Genomic DNA, 23,471 nt, shown 5'->3' on the forward strand with positions numbered 1-23,471 from the left:
CAACCTACCTTTTCCGATCAAAAAGTCAGATGCGCTGTGTCTAAGAAATTCGTTAACACTGATTGAAACTCCTCACTTCAGCCGAAGGAAATAGAGGGGGGAGGGGTGTGTGTGTGCTCTAACCCAGGGGTCTTCAACCTTTTTCAGCCCAAGGACCCCTTGGCTGAGAGAGACACTGAGCAGGGACCCCCACCGCCCCAAATTTGGGCCTGATATTCATATAATTTATTTGGAACTAAGTGTCAGTCACACACACACACACTCCCCTACACATTTTTGAACAGAATTACAAATCATCTGTGACACACAACTCGTTTCAATTTATTCTGTTTATTATTGAAATTTGTTCTCCCTTACAGTTAGCCATCACTCTGTATTCAATTAGGGAGGGACAAATACATTAGTAGCTTGAGAAGCTTAAGTATGGATGAAATATCTCATACCTAGTGAGATCTGACGTTTGACATTTTGGTCGACAAATCACAAAAAAGCTAAAAGCTGAGCGTCGTTTGACACATCGGTGGATTTGTCTAATTGTAGTGCAAAATAATCTGCCTTCGGGAGTTTTGCGACTAGTAGTGCCCTCACATCAGCTGCCAATTCATCAATAGGGCGGGCATTTGGGATGTTTTTCAGTTTTTTTTACGTACTCATCCTTCCCAAACATTGTTTTGCACATATCACTAGTTGTTGGCAATATTAAACTTTCCGCAATTACGTATGGCTGTTTGGTCTGAGCCTCACGTAATGCAACTTGATAAGAGGCTTTTAAAGCTAGCTCGCACACTTTGGCTGATTGTCTCATCAAGGTCTGCTGGCCCTCAAAAGATTTTAAACGGGAAATATTAAATGTTTATTTTCTTTCAAGTGAGCATGGGTTGCCTTTGAGTGTCGTTGCAGCTTTGATGGTTTCATAGTTTCGTTTGATAGCACGGAAGGGCAAAACACGCACACTGTGTTTCTGCGTGTGTGTAACTTAGAATATTAGGTGCCACTTAGTCTGCACATGTACAAGAGCATGTTTAGATCAGAAGTGATAAGAAGGTTCGAACTGTGCTTCTTCCGACCTTGCAAAACTTCCATCCTTGCCTCGGATATCAGAAATCCACCACGTGGTTATCTCGCTGAACGCTAAACTTCTGTCTATATAAACCTTGTGCGATGTGTTTATCAGGGCTTCACTTTCATACTTGTTTTGTGAGTGAGCCCAATTGCAATTGTTGTTTGTCTAATAAATGTACTCATATGCAGCTCCGGAGTCCTGAGGTAACTAGGGTGAATTTTCACCTATCAGTAGCTAAAAGTGCATATGTTACCATTATGATCAAATTATCGCGTGAAGACTCATGGATAGCCTATGTAGGATATTATTTTTAAGGAATAGAAAGCATTTTTTACGTTCTGTTTATGTTTATGTAGTCTTTTGGACGTTTTAAATTTTTGGAAGACGGAAAAAATGCTTCAGATGAAATAATTTGGCGGACCCCCTGCAGTACCTCCGCGGACCCCCGGTTGAAGACCTCTGCTCTAACCTGTAAGGCAGCCAATCAGAGCATATATGCAAATAAGACAGCTCAGGCATAACTACAACAGCATGTAAATGTATATGGTTGTAAACCTTGCTCGCGGAGTTTAAGGGCGTAGCTGTTGTCTCCAACCACTGAATCTTCCTGTATGATCATTTTTCTTATGTGTGAGAACGTTTTCAACATCTTTGCTCTGACACCTTTAAAACCGTGCCTGTTTCAAAGAAGGCCAGATTTCCACGCTGTAGTTGTACTTCAACATCATACGGTAAACGAGGAATAGGAAATTCTCGTGGCCATGGATGTGCTCTTAATGCTTCAGATTAAGGATTCAGTTCTTGGTAGGATTACAGTGTCGTCTGATGCTCCTCCAGGAGAGAATGAGGTGGGTGCAATGCAAGGAGAACATGGGCCTTCCACTGAGGATCCTCCTGACTCTGAAGTTGAAGAATTCAGACAACTTGGCAAGTACACTAACTTGATAGTGCTTCTGTCTTTAACATCAAGTACACTAACTTGATAGTGCTTCTGTCTTTAACATCATTTATAGATGTCAAATTCACAAAGTCCTTAAAGTCTACGTCTGATGAAGGTCCTCAACATCCTCTGGCATCCTTAAGAGATCCAGTTTCCTGAAGTCATTTTCAGCTATCATGATTCAGAGTTTAACATGAGCCATTCTTCAATCTAAATGGTTAAGAGAATGTATAAATTAGACTACAAACTGTAAAAGGGCAAATACTACTTGACCTACTGACTTATCATTTTAACTGATGGAAAAGCATACTGTTATCAACAAAAATAAGGTCAGCAAGGGGAAACCCATGAATTACAATATTTAATAGGCCTATCAGTTTTAGGGAAGTGGTTGTTAATTGAGAATTTAAGCCTACCCACATTCTAATCTTTCAGACTACCTAAACACACACAGTGCTGTAAATATATCAGAAAACACTATAATCTAACCACTTTTATAAATTAATCTTTACGTGTTTGTAACCCCCCCCCACACACACACATTTTTCCTTCTGTGAAGCGTATTGTGTCACCATTCGTCTGCCACTTATGTTGTAATCTGCTATGTCTATAAGGGTATCCAGCTGTATGCCTTTGTTGTTGTTTTGATGGTTAAAATATATATATATATATATATATATATATATATATAAAATCAACCATTGAAACAACAACACCTTTTCTAAGGAAAACAGGGACCTATATTCTTAAGTGAAAAAAGGACACATAAGAGTCCAGGTTAACTGTGCTTGACACTAAGCAAGACAGTCATTGCATGACATTATAAGAATTATGAGAATATGACACAAAGAATAATATAGTTCCTTAAGAAATGGCTTTATTCCAAAATTGTTTAAAGCGGAGCAAAATACATGTACCATGGCAAATTTGATTTAAACACTCTAAAACCAAACATTTATATATATATATATACTGTATATGTGTGTGTTCATGTTACGGTTGATCTACAAAAAGTATATGAAACAATAGAGAACTAAAAACTCAGAACTTACAGTAGGAGCTACAAATAAGCAAAGTAAAACTCACAGGAACTTAACAGACACAATACCTTTCTGATATGTTATGATGTCTCCTAAATAATACTACACTGTTTGACAGTTATCTGGTATGTACTGTCTGTTTTCTGTCATTGATGAGCATCTATAAGGAGCTAGCCTTATCAGTGACACTTTGGGTACATGTGGCTGATGTGTGTGTGTGTGTGTGTGTGTGTGTGTGTGTGTGTGTGTGTGTGTGTGTGTGTTTGTGGAAGAAAAATAGGCACACATTTCACACCCCCAGTCTAAAAGGGTCAGGAGTGCTAACCAGAGCAAGAGCTGTGAGAGAGCTTTCATACAACTACATGCAACCACAAGCAACTGTAGAATAAGCATACAGTCTCACTGGGTGCTTTTATGACTGCATACATGTGTGTGTGTATGTCTGTGTGTGTCTGTTTGTGTGTGTTTAAGTATGTGTGTTTGCGTGCTTGTGTACGTGTATGCGTATTCATACAACTGTTAATTCTGTATCTTGTTATTCTTCTGAACAGTAGCATACATAGTATTGGGGTCCGCTGGTCTGCCAGCAGGTCTGCTGCTGTTCTGGTCTTGACCACCAGATAACTGCATGAGGGTGCTGTAGGTCACGGTGTCCTCAGACTGCTTCTGGAAACAAACAAACAAACAAACAAACAAACAAACAAAGGTATCATCCCACACTGAGGAGCATAAACAAGAAGATGACCAAACATGATGATGGAGATAATTTCCAAACACTGTTAATGACTTAAGAATATAATAATCAAGTGCTTTGTATTAATATATTCCTTGTATGAATCATGTGCTTATGAAAGCAGGAACATGGCTTTTCTGCGTGTGTGTAACTAAGATTATTAGGTGCCACTTAGTCTGCATATGTACAAGAGCATGTTTAGACCAGAAGTGATAAGAAGGGTCGAACTGTGCTTCTTCCGACCTTGCAAAACTTCCATCCTTGCCTCGGACGTGAGAAATCCACCACGTGATTATCCCTGCTGAACGCTCAACTTCTGTCTATATAAACCTTGTGCGATGTGTTTATCATTGCTTCACTTTCAGCCTTGTGCTGGGAGTGAGCCCGATTGCAATTGTTGTCTGTCTAATAAATATACTTATATGCAGCTCCGGAGTCCTGAGGTAACTAGGGTGAATTTTCACCTATCATATTTGGGGGCTCGTCCGGGATTCCAACAACCTCAACGGCTCTCCACGCTGGGCTAATCATCAGGACCTGAACCATACGGAGGAGTATGAGACTCTGTTTTTCTAAAGACCTCCAACTTGAATTGGAAGGAGGCCAGGGCCTGCCAGCGGGGAGAGCCGAGAGTGAAGGAAAAGAATTGGACTGTAGGGTGTGGACTCCGAGCTGTTTGTGAGTATATTGTTTGTTTGTTGTAAGTGCACGGTAGTATATTGTTGGTTTATTGTTTGTTTCGGTTTTGTGTACACGTGTCTTCGAGTGGGGCTGTGTTGCCTGTTCTCCGCGGGGTAGAGAAGGAATTCTTTAAGGTTACAAAGTTGTTAGAGATATTCCTGCTTGCCTCGTGTGTTGAACGAATTTGCTAGCTGTGTTAAAAGGTTGTAAATGAGAGATAAACCTGCGTGGTAGGGGGTCCTCCGCAAACTCTTTGGTTGTAAATGAGAGATAAACCTGCGTGGTAGGGGGTCCTCCGCAAACTCTTCGGTTGTAAATGAGAGATAAACCTGCGTGGTAGGGGGTCCTCCGCAAACTCTTCGGTTGTAAATGAGAGATAAACCTGCGTGGTAGGGGGTCCTCCGCAAACTCTTCGGTTGTAAATGAGAGATAAACCTGCGTGGTAGGGGGTCCTCCGCAAACTCTTCGGTTGTAAATGAGCGATAAACCTGCGTGGTAGGGGGTCCTCCGCAAACTCTTCGGGGTAAATGAGAGATATATCCCCTTGGCCACTGGAAGCCTGTACAAACTCTTCGGGGTAAATGAGAGATATATCCCCTTGGCCACTGGAAGCCTGTACAAACTCTCTAGACCTATTTCTAGACGACTCCGGAGAAGTCTTTTAAAGGTCTATCCATTCCCCTTTACCTGGTGTTTTGCTGTGGGGTTGATACTAACTGTTTTAGATATATTCCTGAAAGAATTTGCTAGAGTTAGAGATACTCCTGGATGCTGAGGTATATTCCGGTCTCCTTAAGAGACAAAACACAAACATTGAGAAACTCAGTTATAGCTCAGTTAGAGGGGTATAGTACGTTACGAATAGATATATTCCTGAGGGAGACGAATTAAAAGAGCTATCTCCAGTCTGCTTAAGAGATAAAGAATTTGCAAGAGTCAGAGATACTCCTGTGTTATTTTTCTGTGGGATTGAGACAAACTTTTTACAATGGGTAAAACACAGATAATTATAGTCATAATTTATGTAATTAAAGGACTGATTTCGCATTACTGAGATGCCTTGACCCGGAACCAGTAGGGGACTGATCACCCCAGGGAAATCCCCTGGCCTCAACCTCCTCACAAAACGAGAGAGACGGAGGACCTCTGGTCGGGCTCGGGTTGACTCAGCATTGCGATCTCAAGAACAAACTATGAGAGTCTGAAAATAGAAACATAACTAACCCTAGTGTGAAGAATAAGATAAAGGTAATTTAAAAGGTTTCAAGAGCAGTTATTATTAGAGGTATTAAGAGAAATACATAAAATAACTTACAAATGGGAAAAAGTGCGTCAAAAGCAGAAGACGCACATGATAATAGCAATAAGAGGTGGTTTAAAATGTCTACAACAAGAAGAAAATTGTAACACTGATTTGAAAATGTTTTTACATTATTGGTTGCACCAAACAGAGCAAAGCTAACGTTAATGGTGGCAAGAAAGCCAATGATTTTTTGTTTTGTTTTATGTGACTTTGGTGCCTGCTGAGCAGTAATCAGAGAATTAGATGCCCAGAACAGTAAGGTTGTAAGAAGAAAGAGACATCTAAAAGCAGAGTTTGAAACAGGAGAGATATTTCAAAATACAGATTATGTTTCAAAAACATGCCCTACAAACTTATTAGGAAGAGATGTGATGTGGGTTGGGCATTAGAATTGTTCCAACAATACATGGGTTTTAGAATAAATTAAACAATGATGTCCCAAAATATTATTATGTATATAATAACTGTTTAGCCCAAAAAAGATTTTAAGAGAAATGTAAGCCTGTCACACTAACTACATTAACCTAGACTGATACATTGGACTAAGACAGGATGGGTGGGGGCTGAGTGCTGGCTCAAAAGACTGTATTCTCACAAGCCATGAGCTCAAACTTAGCTACAGTTCGAGGGACAGTCAATTGTTGTTGAACATCTAGTGCTGTTCCTCCAGATAAGAAGACCTGTAAACAACATACCCTGGCGTTGTTAGGATTTTTAGCAGAAACAAGGCCACAACATTAGCAGCTATGGTCCACTAAAGTAAAGCTATCTTAAAAAGCACCTCAGCCACAGACAAAGAAATAAATTATGTATTTTCTGAGATTGACTAACTTCTGCGATAATGGATTCCTAACCACGAGTTAGAAACACAAATGTTGCAGAGTTTACTATATTCTCAGCCCAGGTCAGCAGGAGATATTATTAAAAGGCCTGAAAATGTAAAGCAGGCATTTGAACAGATAAAACAACTGTTGGTCAGTTCTGCTGTCCTAGCACATCCATGACATGACAAAGCCATTCATACAAACTGTAGACTAAAAAAAAAAGGTTATATAACATCTGTGTTAATGCATAAGTGGGGACTTAAAGTTGATACCAGTGGCATACTAGGCAACACGGCTAGATCCAGTAGCCCAAGCAATGTCTGAATGTTTACAAGCAGTAGTGGCTGCAGCCTTGGCGGTGCAGGCCTCTGCTCCTATTGTACTAAACAGACACTTACACTGAAAGTTCCACATGCTTATTTTTATTTATTTAATTTTTTTTTGCTCACTCAGCCTCATATCAATATTGAGCGCTGCGTGACATTTAACCCAGTTACACTTTTACTTACGGCAGAGGACAGATAAAAACTATGGCAGCCAGAGCTGACCTACAAGATATGTGTTAGGGATTTATTTCACCCTTTTAAGGACTGTAATTAACCTCAGAATTAAGAGTCACACAACCAAGAATATAATAAATAATTGACTTTTACTCTGTCAGAGAGGAGTGAATGGTGTTAGACCGCTTCTTCAACCTACACTCCTCCAAAGAGGAATGGAGTGCTTTCAGAACGCTGTTCAACCCATCACTGCCTTCCCTGGTAAAAAGAAACAGACTTTATGCAGAGACAATATCACAGAACAAAGACATGACACTCCCATCTTGTACCATCCCGTCCTGGGTTCCAAAGATAAGAATGTTTACCTAAGACCCCCAAACCCAGACTTTAACACAACAGTCCAGAATGAGTTCACATAAACACATGGTCTCCTAATTCAGTCCTACCCTAAACATCAAATGACAGGTCTGAGTTTAACATCTCTGTTCTCACAGATAGAATTCCTCTCATCAGAACAAAGGAACCTCTGAGACTAATATCAAACTACAAACACATCATGATAATAATTATATAGCATATTTCTTTCACAATATGCCTTTTCCAGAAGCTGATTTAACTATTGTTTGTTGATGGTTCACGCAAATAAACCTTGAACGCATAGCCAATACTTCCACACTATTCTGCACAAGCAGCGGAACTAATTGAACTGATTGCGCACACATGCAAAGACCCGGTTTCATTGGGAAACCACAAAGCAGACAAGGCCACTAACCAGGCCGCACTACAACAACCATCTGACACATACACAATTGAAGAATTAGATCTCACAATATTAAAAGATATGCTGCAATATTGAGCCATGGTGAAAACATGCCTCAATAAGTGGGGATAGTAAGCATATATTTGTACTTCTTATTTATATTTCATGAGAAAGATGTTTAATCATTCATTATTGATTTTATTGGGTTAAATCCCAACGAAAGAAAGAAATATTGTCTAGCCATAGACAATCACTGTTCATACAACCCCCAGTCAGCCGGACTGGTAGAAAAGAATGAACCGACCTATTGAAAGCAATTTGAGAATCCAAGAGTGAAATTAGTGAAATTAAGCATGCATGTTGTTATCACTGTTTGAAATGATGTATGGAAGAATCTACACTGCCTAAACTCTCAAACTATTTGCTGAAACAGACAAAGAGATTGAATATACATTTGCAGAATATATGGCAAAGATGATGTCGAAACTAAATGCTCTCAGACTTCTCTCCCCTACACAGGAACACTGTGAGGCTGAATTCAAGGTTGGACCAGGAGATTGGGTCCTAATCAACAGCCTCAAAAGAAAACACTGCCATTCGCCCAAGTGGGACAGACCATAACAAGTGCTACTGTCAACACCTACCGCAGTCAAAATAGCTGATAGAGTCACGTGGATACTTCTGGCTCAATGCAAACGGGTAAGCCTGCACACGGCTGAGGCAGAGGAATAAAGATCATCTTTCTTTGCTGTTTCCAGGGTGTGCCCACTGTGACAGAAGACCAGCCTACAAAGGGGTTTAGATGTTTAGATTCTATTCGTCTCAACCGCTGGCAGAAGATACAGTACTCTCCTGGGGGATTAGAACCTAGTGGAAATTGTGGAGTAATAGGTCTCTTCCTCTGCAAGGTCATAGGAGGTTACGGAAAGTGGGCCAGAGGATGTGAGGGACTCTTAGCAACGACTGTAGGATTTTACATTGTTGTTCTAGTAACATACTTATGAATGATACAGCAAACACAGGCCCTGGACGAATATCCACGATGGGGCCTGGCTAAAGATCATCCGTGATGGAAATGGGTAAATCAGACCGTCAGAACGCAAGTACCACAAGTTAGTTTAGTCTGTTTAGTCTGTGCAGGGCCCAGGGTGCCGACCAAACCACTCCTGGCGACCCCTGTACCTTATGACATAGATCACTGCGACAAAGAATTTAGAGAAACTGAAGCCTGGAAGAAACATGGTCAACTTACTCTTAGCTATCAAGTGCACGTGTGAGATGTGCCATCTATCGGACACCTCGTGTCGTAGAAAAGAATGTTCATATCTTCCTGCCCAATGTAACTACATACAACAGCCAATGTGTTCTACAGAATGTTTGCTGATGATGGGAAATAGGGCGTTTAATGATGCAGCTATACAGTATGACTGTTCACATTTTAACTGACCCTACATGCCAGACAATGTTGCCCCACCTCCACACATTATTAGAAAAGATGCTCTGTTTGAATGCTATTTAAAACCTGGGGAAAAGAACGATCCACACCTAGGACACTGGACACAATGTAAAACCATTACACATGTGATAGATAATGGGAGAGAAATACAGTTAAATACTTCCACTGAATGTAGAATAGCGGAGATGTGTTTGAATGGCAGACTTCTTGAAGTACAGGATATAGCCATAGCTGATAAGTGGGGATGGTGAATTAAGAGCTACACTACCTGTGGGTTGGTCTGGGCCTTGTGCTAGAACAATGTTGGTACAACCTTTTCAGATTTCCCCCAGGTCCAAGACTCACCAGTACCTGAGGAACGTTCCAATGCATTCCGTACAAGGGAGGAGAGAAGCAGGGGATGACAGCGGGATCTGGTCCGATGGCCTGGGCATTCCCTGAGGCATTCCAGACCACTACAAAGCCTTGAACCCAGCAGCCAATGGCCTGGCATCTACCCTCTGCCCCTGGTGCGTCATCGGAGCACACACAGATTGGATTAACTTCCTTTACTACGCTGAGATGAAGTTCCAGAACCTGACCACAGACAGACTACAAAAGATCAGAGAAGAACTACACGCCAACTCCAGGTTAACGCGGCAAAAAACAACCGTGCTTGAAATTCTCACTGCCATGAATGGAGGCATTTGTGTCATGCTTGGTACTGACCAATGTTGCACATATGTCCCTGATAACACCCGAGATGGGAAAGACTTAGATCTGATCCTACAAAAGATGCAAAAAGTTGTCCAACAGAATACCTGATGGGGAACAGGGCCTTCAAGGACAGAGCAAAGAGGCCTTGTTTGAATGTTATCTGAAGCCTAGGCGAGCTAATGACACACACACACACACACACACACACACTCACACTCGACACCCACTATGTTGGCCTACAAATGCAAAGTATACAAATGTGTGATGTGAAATATGATGATTGACTTATGATGAGATGAAATAATGCTCAGTAATGATCTCTGTTCCGAAAATCCATGTGATGAAGCTCAGAGTGATGATTTTGAGGTTATCCATTGAAATTGATAATTGACGAATTAAGAAAGATGATTTGTGATTTTGATGGTGATTTTGAATTATCCATTGAAACGGATAAAAGGAGGGACTGATGGAGATAATTTCCAAACACTGTTAATGACTTAAGAATATAATAATCAAGTGCTTTGTATTAATATATTCCTTGTATGAATCATGTGCTTATGAAAGCAGGAACATGGCTTTTCTGCGTGTGTGTAACTAAGATTATTAGGTGCCACTTAGTCTGCATATGTACAAGAGCATGTTTAGACCAGAAGTGATAAGAAGGGTCGAACTGTGCTTCTTCCGACCTTGCAAAACTTCCATCCTTGCCTCGGACGTGAGAAATCCACCACGTGATTATCCCTGCTGAACGCTCAACTTCTGTCTATATAAACCTTGTGCGATGTGTTTATCATTGCTTCACTTTCAGCCTTGTGCTGGGAGTGAGCCCGATTGCAATTGTTGTCTGTCTAATAAATATACTTATATGCAGCTCCGGAGTCCTGAGGTAACTAGGGTGAATTTTCACCTATCACATGATGACCAGTGACTCACTGCAGAAGGCCCAGCTTGGGTTGGGTTGAGGTGCTGAAAGGCTGCATAGTGCAGGTCAGCTCCTTCCTCCATCTGTATAGAAGAGAGACTCGTTTTTATTAGTTTGGAGTAAAGGTGGGAAATAGTGAAGAATAGTAAACCTCAGTATTGTGTTCAGACTATTCCTCTGTTCTACTACCATGATTACGACTGAAAGTTATCCAGATGTGAATCCTACATCAGTTCTTGGCCTCAGATGGACGTATATCATGAGAATACATCCTTATCTTACATTAGCTGAGGAGTTTGGTGGCTGAACAGACTGCGTGACTATGGCACTGCTCCTGCTTTGAGTCTGTGAAAAACAATGTGTCAGATTATCTTCTATGTGATTTCATATAGAGTTTACTTCTCTCTACAATATGATATAATTTGATATAATTATGTGATATGTAAAACCAGTGTCGTATATAAATGTGAAATATATAAAACCCTGTAGAACGACAGCTTCTGTGAAAATACATTTTTACTTACTGATTTGTCTCTTGGCTCTCCTCCAGCATCTGAAATATGAACAAGATTAAATGATGAATTTGGAACTATAGTATTGTCACCATAAAGTTATTGTCACCATAAAGGTGCTAGTTGTTCATAGTGTTGCATGTTACACACTCACTTGTCCTTTTCTTTCATATCATCACAATTATCATCAATGCAGCAGCCAACAGACTGACAGAGACAACAACTACAGCAACCAGAGGAACATCTGAGGAAACTGAGGGAAGGAAAGGATAGAACACAGGGAGGGATAGAGATTCAGAGAGAGAGAGAGAGAGAGAGAGAGAGAAAGTGATCTGGAGAAGGAGGGAGGGAGAGAGAGTGATGGGGAGAAGGAGGGAGGGAAGGAGAAAGAGCTTTAGTTCTGTTCATACTTTGAATGTTTGAGACCAAAAATACATTCAATCCCTAAAGGGGACTTTCACATTGAAATTGCATCAAGCAGCTCAACAAGAGGTGCTACACTTGTCCGGAGCTCAGATTCCTGATTTACTGCTATCATGGCATAACATGTAAATAACTGAAGACAATTCCAAAAGTGTTTACAGTAAATCACTTTGGATTGAAGTGTGTGTTGAATGAATGTGCAGGTGAATACTGTGAACAGAGAAGTGTGTAGCACAGTAAACAATAAACACAAAGGTTTGATGAACAGTAGCATCATTATTTAAACTGAGGATATCATGGTCTTCCTGCTCTACCTGTTTCTGAGTCAGTCGGTGGAGGAGAGGACTTTGTTGCTGGATAAAAAAAGATATCACCTGTATTAAACAATTTTACTTAAACCATCTGTCATAAGACTGTGATAAATATGTCAGCACAGAGACCTATTCTGTCAAGAGACACCATGCCAGTTAGTGTCCACTAAGCTTATGACTCTTCTTGTGTTAGTGTAGCCTTGAGGTATTTTGGATCAAACACAGCTCAAAAAAATAATTACTTTTACAACTGAGTAGCACATTGCATAATTTGAAGCAGTAGCAATTGTAGCATCATTTTTAGAGACTGATGGGATCATGGTCTTCATGCTGTACCTGATGGGCCTGAGTTTGAGGAAGCAGTGGTGAAAGTATTCATTCTGGGAGAGGATTTCAATACAAAGGTAGAGGAAGTTGTGGGTTGAACACCTGTTTGAGTAAACAATGTACAAATGTAACTCATCACAATAATTAGATTCACTCCTATTGATAAAACAGTGTGAATCTGAATAACCGTTGTAGGGTGTACTACACAACTCAATGCAAAATGCAAAGCAGTGGCATTCAATGCAAGACAGTCAAAAAACTACAAGACAATTTCACATGGAAGAAGATCATGCATTCCTTTAAAATAGTTTCACATTCAGGACATGAATGTCATCAGGGAGAGTGGGCTTTAAACACCGGGTGTCTTTAGGATGATGAGCATAAGTAGCCTGGTATAAACAGACACAAATTCACTTCATGAAAACTGAGCAGTAGTTATGCAGAGAACATCGGCTACTTAAAGCAGCAATAAGGAGTTCTGTTCTAAAACTAGCAGGCTAACTACCTAAAAGGCATGCAAAAACCTTGCAAACACCACCAACAGCCCAGTTGACACTGATAGATTGCCATTTGGTAGTATAGATGGCAATGTCATGCTGTGAAAGCTTTTCTTCATTTTTGGAAGGTGTTCCAGCCAGGAAACACAAAACTACATAGTGCATATCCTGGATGGCTAGTGAGTAAGACACAGGTGTTGATCAGTTCTTCACATGACCATATGCTATCAAAATGAATTTGAGGATGGTACCAAAACTAGTTGCCTATAAAACCATACCTCAAAAAGTGTCAAATTGTTGCATAGTGTTACTTTATGGGCAGCACGGTGGCTCAGTGGTTAGCACTGTCGCCTCACAGCAAGAAGGCCCTGGGTTCGCATCCCGGTCCTTCCAGGTCGTTCCAGGTCCTTTCTGTGTGGAGTTTGCATGTTCTCCCCGTGCCTGCGTGGGTTTACTCCGGGTACTCCGGTTTCCCCCACCATCATAAAGACATGCATTGCATTGTATGAATATGAATGAATGTTGGTGGTGGTGGTCGGAGGGGCCGTTGGCAGCCACGCTTCTGTCAGTCTGCCCCAGGGCAGCTGTGGCTACTGAGGTAGCTTACCACCACCGGTATGACTGTGTGTGTATGACTACTGGACTCTGGACTCTGTAAAGCGACTTCGGGTATATAGAGAAGCGCTATATAAAATTGAATTGATTGATTGATTGATTTAAGACAACTTAAAAAATCAGGTTCAGTTTATCATGCAAACAACAGTAATTTAATATCAAACTCATCGTATCATCTCTAACCTTTCACTGTGATGGTGTGGTAGACAGAAGTCTGAACCTGCCCTCCTGCAGTCAGCTAGCATGTCCAAGTATGAACAGGGTTTGGACCTCTGAGCTCCTCAGTCAGTGTGATGGAGCAGGGAGGTGTGGTTCAATTCAATTCAATTCAATTTTATTTATATAGCGCCATAACAATACAATTGTCTCTAGGCGCTTTACAGAGCCCAGAGCCTGAAACCCCCTTAGTGCAAGCACAATGGCAACACGGGCAAGAAAAAACTCCCTGTTAGTCAGGAAGGAACCTTAAGCAGAACCACGGCACATAAGGGGGAACCCATCTGCTTGAGGTCGGCCGGGTGGAGATGGGGAAGGGGGAGGGTTGTGTGGCAGAAGGGGAAGGGAAACAACAGGTGTTGTACATAGCCTGCATTTGGTAGATGTACATAATATATATACAGACATCCAGTGGTAAATACATGATACAAACAAGACCAGTTTAGTGGGTATACACTGTGCTCAAAGGTTTACTGTTACAGGGGTAAGGGGAGTAGGAGCAGAGAAACAGGTTGATGGTGGCAATAATATATATTGTATATAAATGCTAGCATAGGGTATGAGGTAGGGTAAGTGTACGGCAGTGCGGTGGCGGTGGGTGCAATTGGCCGAGGGTTTCTACGGGTAGACCGGGTGGAGAGACTACAGCAGCGTCCCATAGCGAAGATAGTCTGGATTAGGAGAGAAAGAAAAAGAACAGAGTGAGTGGGTAGAGTTTGGCTGTCCATATGCGTAGTTGAGGAGTAGTGGGGGTGAGGAGCAATGTTTCCACTTCCATCAGCAATTGGAACATGCTACAAGGGAGAGAGAACATTTTTGTTAGTAGACATTTATTTCAGAAACAGATAAGGAGATACCTTTGGGTAGTAGATTTACAGTAGGCAATATGGCCATTTTATCAGTATTATTATAAGCATTAGCAATGTGATATGAGAGGAGAGGGAGAGGGAGAGGGAGAGGGAGAGAGCAAGAGAGAGAGGGAGAGAGGCTGCCTGGCTAGGTGTAAGGGAATATTATTTAGTATATATTTTTTATTTTTTATTTTAGTCCAGTTTAGTTGATTGGGGGGGTATTACATCTGTTTAGATTTGTTTGGTTTATGTAATAGGGTAAAATATTTAGTTGCATATGTTTTTTGAGTCTGCTAGCGGTTGCTATTTCGGGCAAAATTCAATTTTCGGTTGGCTAATCTGTGGCTAATTTGCCTTTCCTAACAGTTTGGTGAACTGTTTTACCTTGTAATTTACCTTGTATTTACCTTCCCGTTGACTTGGTGGGGGATCCACCAAGTGGCCCTATGGAAAAGCATCACAGGAGTGAGAGATGAGAGGCGCGCCACCAGAATGGGCAGGGCAACCTCCATGCCGGGATTGGCCTTGTTGTCTCTCCCCCCTGCTCAGCCCCTAGGCCCACCCAAGACGATCAGGGGCAGAGCGGGTGTGTACCCTACGTGTGTATGTGCTACGTATTTAGGTTAGGCTTAGTTGACGCAATTACTTATGGCTATAGGATGTACTGAAGAGGAATGTCTTTAGTCTCGATTTGAATTTCGGTAGGGTGTCTGCATCTCGAATGGAGGCAGGGAGATTGTTCCAGAGAAAGGGGGCTCGGTAGCTAAAGGCTCTGCCTCCTACTGTGGTTTTTGATATTCTTGGAACTACGAGAAGGCCTGCACTCTGGGAACGGAGCGGTCTTAGAGGGCAGTAGGGGACAACTAGTTCCTTAAGGTAGTTTGGAGCCAGGTCATTTAGGGCTTTGTATGTTAGCAGGAGTACTTTGAAATCAATTCTACTTTTGACAGGGAGCCAATGCAGAGAGGCAAGTACAGGTGAGATGTGCTCATATTTTTTAGTTCTGGTGAGTGTACGGGCAGCAGCGTTCTGTATAAGTTGGAGGCTCTTTATTGAGTTGATGCTGCATCCGGACAGGAGAGCATTGCAGTAATCTAGTCGGGAAGTAATAAATGCGTGGATTAGTTTTTCTGCATCTTGGAGGGATAGGACTTTTCTAATTTTGGCAATATTGCGTAAATGATGTCTTTGAGATCTGTTTTATGTGTGAGTCAAATAGGAGGTCATGGTTGATAGTTACACCAAGGTTTTTGATGCTAGTATTGGGTGTTGGGATGCCATCGAGTGTGGATAGATGGCTAGATAGTGTCATTCTCAATTGATCGGGGCCTACAAGCATAACCTCAGTTTTATCAGAATTGAGGAGCAGGAAGTTGTTAGCCATCCAAGATTTTACATCTTGCAGGCAAGTTTCTATCTTGGGTAAATGTACAATTTCATCAGGTTTCATGGATAGGTAGAGTTGGGTGTCATCAGCATAGCAGTGGAAGTTAATGCCATGGTTCCTTATGACAGCACCTAAGGGTAGCATGTAAAGGGAAAAGAGCAGTGGTCCGAGGACAGAGCCTTGGGGAACACCGTAGCTTACTCTAGTGTGATTGGATGACTTCTCGTGGACGTGAACGAATTGATGGCGATCAGAGAGGTAAGATCTAAACCAGGATAAGGCACAGCCTTTGATGCCAACATGATGTTCAAGTCTCTGTAATAGGATATGGTGATCTATAGTGTCGAAGGCGGCACTAAGGTCTAGGAGAACTAGTATTGAGGTGCACCCATGATCGGATGCGATTAGTAGGTCATTCAGGACTTTGACTAAGGCCGTTTCAGTGCTGTGGTGGGCTCTAAAGCCAGATTGGAGGGTTTCTTCGATTTTGTTTTGGTGTAGAAAGGAAGTAAGTTGCTTAGCTACTATTTTTTCAAGTATTTTTGACAAGAAGGGGAGGTTAGATATGGGTCTATAGTTAGCTAGATTATCAAGATCAAGGTTAGGTTTTTTGAGAGATGGTTTGATCGCTGCTATTTTAAATGATTTCGGGACGTATCCGGAAATTAGTGAATTATTCATTACATTAAGTAATGTATCACTTAATAATGATAGTGCATGTTTAAGAAGTTTTGTGGGGATAGGGTCTAGTAGGCACGTCGATGATTTAGATGAGAGGATCAGGGAGTTTAGTTCAGGGAGGTCAATGGGTGCGAAGGATTCAAGGAGAGCACCAGGTTTAGGGGGTGTTGCCATAGCCATAGGGCATTTTGGAAGAGGTGTAAGGAGGAGACTATGAATTTGTTCTCTTATTGTTAGAATTTTGTTATTGAAAAAGGTCATGAAATCATTACCACTAAAGCTTATGGGAACAGAATGTTCGATTGTATTGTGGTTTTTTGTTAGCCTAGAAATGGTGTTAAATAGGAACTTTGGGTTGTTTTTATTATTGTCAATCAATGAAGAATAGTAAGTCGATTTTGCCTCAGAAAGTACTCGTTTATAGCTTAGAAGACTATCCTTCCATGCCAGGTGGAATACCTCAAGTTTGGTGGAGTACCATTTTTTTTCTAGTTTTCGTGTGGTTTGTTTAAGTGCACGAGTCTGATCAGTGTACCATGGGGCCAGTCTTTTCAGTTTTCTTATTCTCTTTTTTAGTGGCGCAACAGCGTCAAGGGTTGAGTGGAGCGCATGTATGACGCCATCCGTTAGTAGGTCGATATGGGGTGGGGGTGTGCGTACGTCATTTACTTTGCCAGTGGTAGGAGCTGTGGCAAGAGCGACTGGTAGTTTTGATATGAATTCTGCTGTAGTCCTGTCGGATAGACAGCGGCTGTAGAAGTAGGTTAATTCCGTTGTTGGACGGAGATCTAATTTCATGTTGAATGTAATTAGGTGGTGATCTGAAAGGGCAGTATTTTGAGGTAGAACTAGAGGGCGGTCAATTTCTAGGCCATGTGTTAATACAAGGTCAATGGTGTGATTATGACCGTTCTATCTGCCTAGAGAGTTTACATCAACTGCTGTGACTGCAGCTTATATCCCCCCGGATGCTAACGCTAAGCTGGCAATGAAGGAATTGCATGCTGCCATTAGCAAGCAACAAACTTTACATCCGGAGGCAGCCTTTATTGTTGCGGGTGACTTTAATCACTCCAACCTGAAGGCTGTACTCCCCAAATTTCACCAGCATGTCTCCTGTCCCACGAGAGGAGACAAGACTTTGGACCATGTCTATACTAACATGGCTGATGCTTACAAAGCTGTCCCCCTCCCCCACCTAGGTCAGTCTGACCACCTCTCTTTGTTTCTTCTCCCGAAATACACACCACTCATCAAACGTGTGAAACCCACAGTGAGGACAGTTAAAGTGTGGCCAGAGGGAGCAGACTCTGCACTACAGCACCGGTTTGGACACACAGACTGGAGTGTGTTTGCCACCCAGGCCACACTGGACTCCCACACGGACATCAACGTCTATGCCTCATCTGTACTGGACTTTATCAACACCAACATCAACAGTGTCACCACCCTCAAACAAATCACCACTTTCCCTAATCAGAAGCCATGGATGAACAGGGAGGTCCGCCTTTTGCTGAAGGCACGCGATATTGCTTTCAGATCAGGTGACACCCAGGCCTACAGTTCATCCAGGGCCGACCTGAAGAGGGGCATCAAAAAGGCCAAGCACAGCTACAAACTCAAGATTGAAGAGCACTTCAATAACAACTCTGACCCCCGACGCATGTGGCAAGGCATCCAGGCCATAACGGACTATAAACCCACCAACACCTCCCCCCAAACCGGCGAAGCATCACTCCCTGATGAGCTTAACAGCTTTTATGCACGATTTGATAGGGACAACCAGCAGGCGGCCATCAAGGCTGCACTCACTACAGACAACCAGCCCCTCACACTCTCCTCCACTGACGTGTGTGCTGCACTGAGCAGGACTAATGCACGAAAGGCTGCTGGCCCTGATGGCATCCCTGGACGGGTGCTCAGGGCCTGTGCTGGGCAGCTGACTGAGGTCTTGACTGACTTATTCAACCTGTCACTGGCCCAAGCAGCTGTCCCCACGTGCTTCAAGACCACCTCCATCGTGCCGGTGCCAAAACACTCCAAAGCAGCGAGCCTTAATGACTTTCGCCCAGTTGCACTCACTTCAACCATCATGAAGTGCTTCGAGAGGCTGGTCCTGGCTCATCTTAAAACATGCCTACCACCCACACTGGACCCCCTCCAATTCGCCTACCGCCAGAACACGAGCACGGAGGATGCCATCTCCACGGCACTACACTCCGCCCTTTCCCATCTGGACAACAGTAACACATATGCGAGACTGTTGTTCATAGACTTCAGCTCTGCATTTAACACCATAATCCCCTCCAAACTGATCACTAAACTCAGTGATCTAGGCATCAACACCTCCCTCAGAAACTGGATCCTGGACTTCCTAACCAACAGACCCCAGTCTGTCAGGTTAGACAACAACACCTCCTCAACCCTCATCCTGAACACTGGTGTCCCACAGGGCTGTGTGCTGAGCCCTCTCCTCTACTCCCTCTTCACCCACGACTGCACAGCTGTACATGGTTCTAATACCATTGTAAAGTTTGCAGACGACACAACGGTGATTGGCCTCATCAGCAACAACGATGAGTCGGCCTACAGGGAGGAGGTTCAGCACCTGGCAGAGTGGTGTGCCAATAACAACCTGGCACTCAACACCAAGAAGACCAAGGAGCTCATTGTGGACTTCAGGAGGACCAAAGGTGGCGCACACACCCCGATCTGTATCAACGGGACGGAGGTGGAGCGTGTCGCCAGCTTTAAATTCCTGGGTGTCCACATCTCCGAGGACCTCTCTTGGACCCTCAACACCTCAACCATAGTTAAGAAGGCTCACCAGCGTCTCTTCTTCCTGAGGAGATTGAAGAAGGCCCATCTGTCTCCTCAGATTCTGGTGAACTTCTACCGCTGCACCATTGAGAGCATCCTCACCAACTGCATCTCAGTCTGGTTTGGCAGCTGCTCTGTTGCGGACCGCAAAACACTCCAGAGGGTAGTGAAAACTGCCCAACGCATCACTGGCTCCCCACTCCCCACCATCGATGCTGTCCAGCGCAAGAGATGTCTGCGGAAGGCGCGCAGCATCGAGAAGGACAGCTCCCATCCCAACCACAGACTGTTTGCCCTCCTCCCCTCAGGGAGGCGCTACAGGGCCCTCCGTTCCCGGACCAGCAGGCTCAGGAACAGCTTCTTCCCTGCGGCTGTCACCCTGTTGAACTCTGCACCACGGTGATAGTTCCCCCTGGCTACCCCCTCACACTCCTTCCTGTATTCCCCTCTCTACCCTGGCTTGACTGCCACACACCTACCTCCAGCCACTGAACATTTGCACTAAATTGTTCATTGTATATATCTATTTATGTTAAATTGTTGTCATCCATATTCATCGTACTTATATCTTATCATGTCTCCTACCTCATTTATAACTTTATAACCTCTACTGCCACCTTCACCTGTACTTCACCTGCACTTTACATATATCTATATCACATCTGCACTTATCACCTTTATTGCTGCTCATGTTCTTACTGCTCATACCACTTATATCTTATGTCATACTGTATATACCATATTTATCTATATTTATATTACCATTTGCACATACTCTGCACTCTTCTACTTTGCACTTCTGGTTAGATGCTAACTGCATTTCGTTGCCTCAGTACCTGTACTCTGTGCAATGACAATAAAGTTGAATCTAATCTAATCTAATCTAATGGTGGTGAGTTGGTGTGTTTACATGTTGGGAGAACCCGATAGAGTCTATTAGTGATTGGAATGCAATTGTAAGGCTATTATTTTCATTATCCATGTGGATATTAAAATCTCCCACTATGAGGATTTTATCAGAGTTTACAACTAGGGCGGATAGGAAGTCGGAAAATTCAGATAAAAATTCAGTGTAGGGGCCTGGTGGTCTATATAGTGTCACAAGAGTGACCGGCTGAGTGGCTTTTGAGTTTGGATGCATAAGATGAAGTACGAGGACTTCAAATGATGCAAATTTAAATTTAGGTCTTGGGGAAATACATAGGTTAGCGAGGGAAATTGTAGCTACTCCACCTCCACGCCCTGTGCTGCGGGGGATGTGACAGTTAACATGACTTGGAGGGGTGGACTCATTTAAGGCTAGGAATTCATCTGGTTTTAGCCAGGTTTCAGTTAGGAAAAGTATTTGAATGTTGTTGTCCGTTATCAGCTCATTTATAAGTGCACCTTTTGATGTTAAGGACCGAATGTTAATAAGGCCCAGTTTTAGGATTGTACAAGTTTCATTGTGTGCTGATAAGGTTTGTATCTTTATTAGATTTTCCTGATTGATACTTCTTTTAGTGTGATTTGCGTTGGGAGAATCACCTGGTTCTGATCTGGAGATTGTTATTGTTCTGCAGGTCTTTCCCTCCCTCATCCACCCAGCTCAGACTAACTCCTTTATCTACCACTGATCTGCTACAGTTGTCGGGTGTGTGCAGGAGGCTGTGGAGAATCACCTGACTGTCTGCCTCCATTTCAGTCTCACTGGGGGAGGCAGAGACTACAGGAGGAAATGACATCACACTACATCAGATTTAACATACAGTATAAACCGACATTCAAACCCAGTAAAGTGAGTTTAAGTGTTAAGTTAAAGAGGAGCTTTATTTTTTGTGTAGTATTAAGGGAATTATTTTTAAATGTTTTCATTATTTAGGAAATATTTACAATTATCAGACACTTTTATCCAAAGCACCTTGCAGTGTCGTGCAGATATATAATTTTCCCCTGACAGGATGTGTACTCCCTGGGTATCAAACACATGGTGTTGGTGCTCTTAGCTACAACCTACTTTTATGGAGTTTTGTCTATAACTGGTGAGCTAATCCACTGAAAACCAGCCTTGCTTTGCTAACAACAGCAATAGCAGAGTTGGCACTAAGAAAAGCAAACTAGCTTGCATACTGACTGATTTCAGTGAGTTCATGTCTCCTTCACATGACCATATAAGATGAAAATGAATTTGAGTATGTCATTAAGAATAGGTTACATATAAAACCTTAAACAAAACAGTTAAAACCTAAAGGTTACCTTATAAGACAGACGTAATATATCCAACAAATCCCTTTTATTTCAGTTGCTGAGCCAAGGAAAAAAACAACAACAATAACACCTACCCTTAAGAACACCACCCTTGCCTCCATCGCCTCCTGCTCGTCCACCAGTCTGCCGCACAGGGTGACCCTCTACCAGCGGCGGAAGGCAGAGGAGAGGAACAGGGAGACCCTCCATCTTGAGCAGGCTGAAGGAGGCAGCCTGAACAGGCCTGGGGGAGCCTGCTTCATCTGCGGCAGAGCCCGAACCCTCCAGGGTGGCCACTCTTTTTTCAGGGGGCAATTCTTCTGCCCCCTGAAAGAAGGCCCTGGAGGGCGGAGGGTTCAGCAGTGGCTGTTGGACCAGCAAGGACCAGAGGTTCCGCCGCCGCCAAAGGTTCCCCGAACCACAGCCTGGAACCGGCTCAAGGTGGAGAGAGTTAAGGAGATAGGGGGGGGGGGGGGGGGCAAGCCCCGTGTCTGCCAGCTGTGTGGCCAGCCACAGCAAAAGGACTATGGCCACAGCCAGTTTGGTGGAGAGCACTTTTGTGTGGCATAACTGTGGAGCTGTGGCTGGCTGAAATAAGGAGGACATAAACATGTTTTTTTGATGTATACTTACATTTTTTTATTTTCATTTATTTTATTACATTCGTTTTGGTTAAGTGGTGTGTTTTAATTATTAAAATGTTGTTGGTTTTTCCCAAAAAGTAAGACTTCCTTGTTCTTTCTTTACCGATTCACAGCGTGTTTGTCTAGCCGGGTGCCTGCCTTTGTTTTGAATTTTAAAGTAGCCATGTGCCTGTGTGCTAGCCTGGATACCAGACCGAACTTAGCCCCGCCCACACATTTTTTGGTTGGGAAGTTCGGTCTGGCATTACTCCATTGAGGAGAAATTATCTGCGGACAGATATTGGCCGTACCAATCAAATTGTTAAGGCGGGCTTTATACGATGATGGACAGATGATCAACAGTAACGTAACCAACCACGTCACCAACACACAAGCTGAAATGTATAGATTCGAGTCCATTTAGACATTGACAGTGCATTCATTTTGAAAGAGGAACAGAGAAACGCGATTAAGGCATTTGTCAATCGAAAATATGTTTTTGCCTTCCTTCCTACGGGATCCGGTAAAAGTGTAATGTATCAGCTGCCCCTGGTCACATACTACGTTGTTCTGATTGGTTGTAGGTAACCAATTGAGCGAAGAGGCATTTTTTCTCCTGGTTCGGTTGAAACACGCCCCATAATCACAGCCCAATGGAGCGATATCAGACTCATATTCTGACTAGAATTATGAGTATGACATCGTCAGGCTACCTGTGTGCCGGAAACAACAGAGATTCCGCTACTGGTCTCACATTTGTCCTTTCTACAGGTGTAGCGTTCCGTTTTAACCACAAACGTTCAGGAAACATAGATAGACGCGTTCTGCAGAGCTGATTTTTCACATACTTTTCCAATTGGGTCTCCCCTCAAAAGCAACACAATTTGTCTGGGGTTTCGAGGTTCAAAATCGCCGGCTTGGAAACCGAGTAGAACTTGCACCATCCATCCACCGTTCATCGCTATATCTCCGTCCCATCTGCCTCACCTGTCTCATCTGTGAACTTCCTGTGCAGCAGGAAATTCAGGATGTTTCATTGGTCTGTCCTTTCTGCATCTCTCTGC

The 23,471-nt window shown here is 42.9% G+C and overlaps 2 long non-coding RNA genes across 2 annotated transcripts; both read right to left on the reverse strand.

The window, feature by feature from the left end:
• Positions 1–3,306: 3,306 nt before the first annotated feature.
• LOC105900068 lies at positions 3,307–12,004 on the reverse strand. Its single transcript, XR_004165169.2, has 4 exons — positions 11,443–12,004; positions 11,201–11,263; positions 10,930–11,001; positions 3,307–3,709 (listed from the first exon to the last, which is right to left on the reverse strand). It is a non-coding gene; the product is annotated as an uncharacterized LOC105900068 (long non-coding RNA).
• A 10,413-nt stretch (positions 12,005–22,417) lies between these two features.
• Positions 22,418–23,294, reverse strand: LOC122133451. Its single transcript, XR_006152766.1, has 2 exons — positions 23,121–23,294; positions 22,418–22,597 (listed from the first exon to the last, which is right to left on the reverse strand). It is a non-coding gene; the product is annotated as an uncharacterized LOC122133451 (long non-coding RNA).
• Between the last annotated feature and the right edge of the window lie 177 nt (positions 23,295–23,471).

Source organism: Clupea harengus, chromosome 14 (assembly GCF_900700415.2).
Source record: "Clupea harengus chromosome 14, Ch_v2.0.2, whole genome shotgun sequence".
Classification (NCBI taxonomy): Eukaryota; Metazoa; Chordata; class Actinopteri; order Clupeiformes; family Clupeidae; genus Clupea; species Clupea harengus.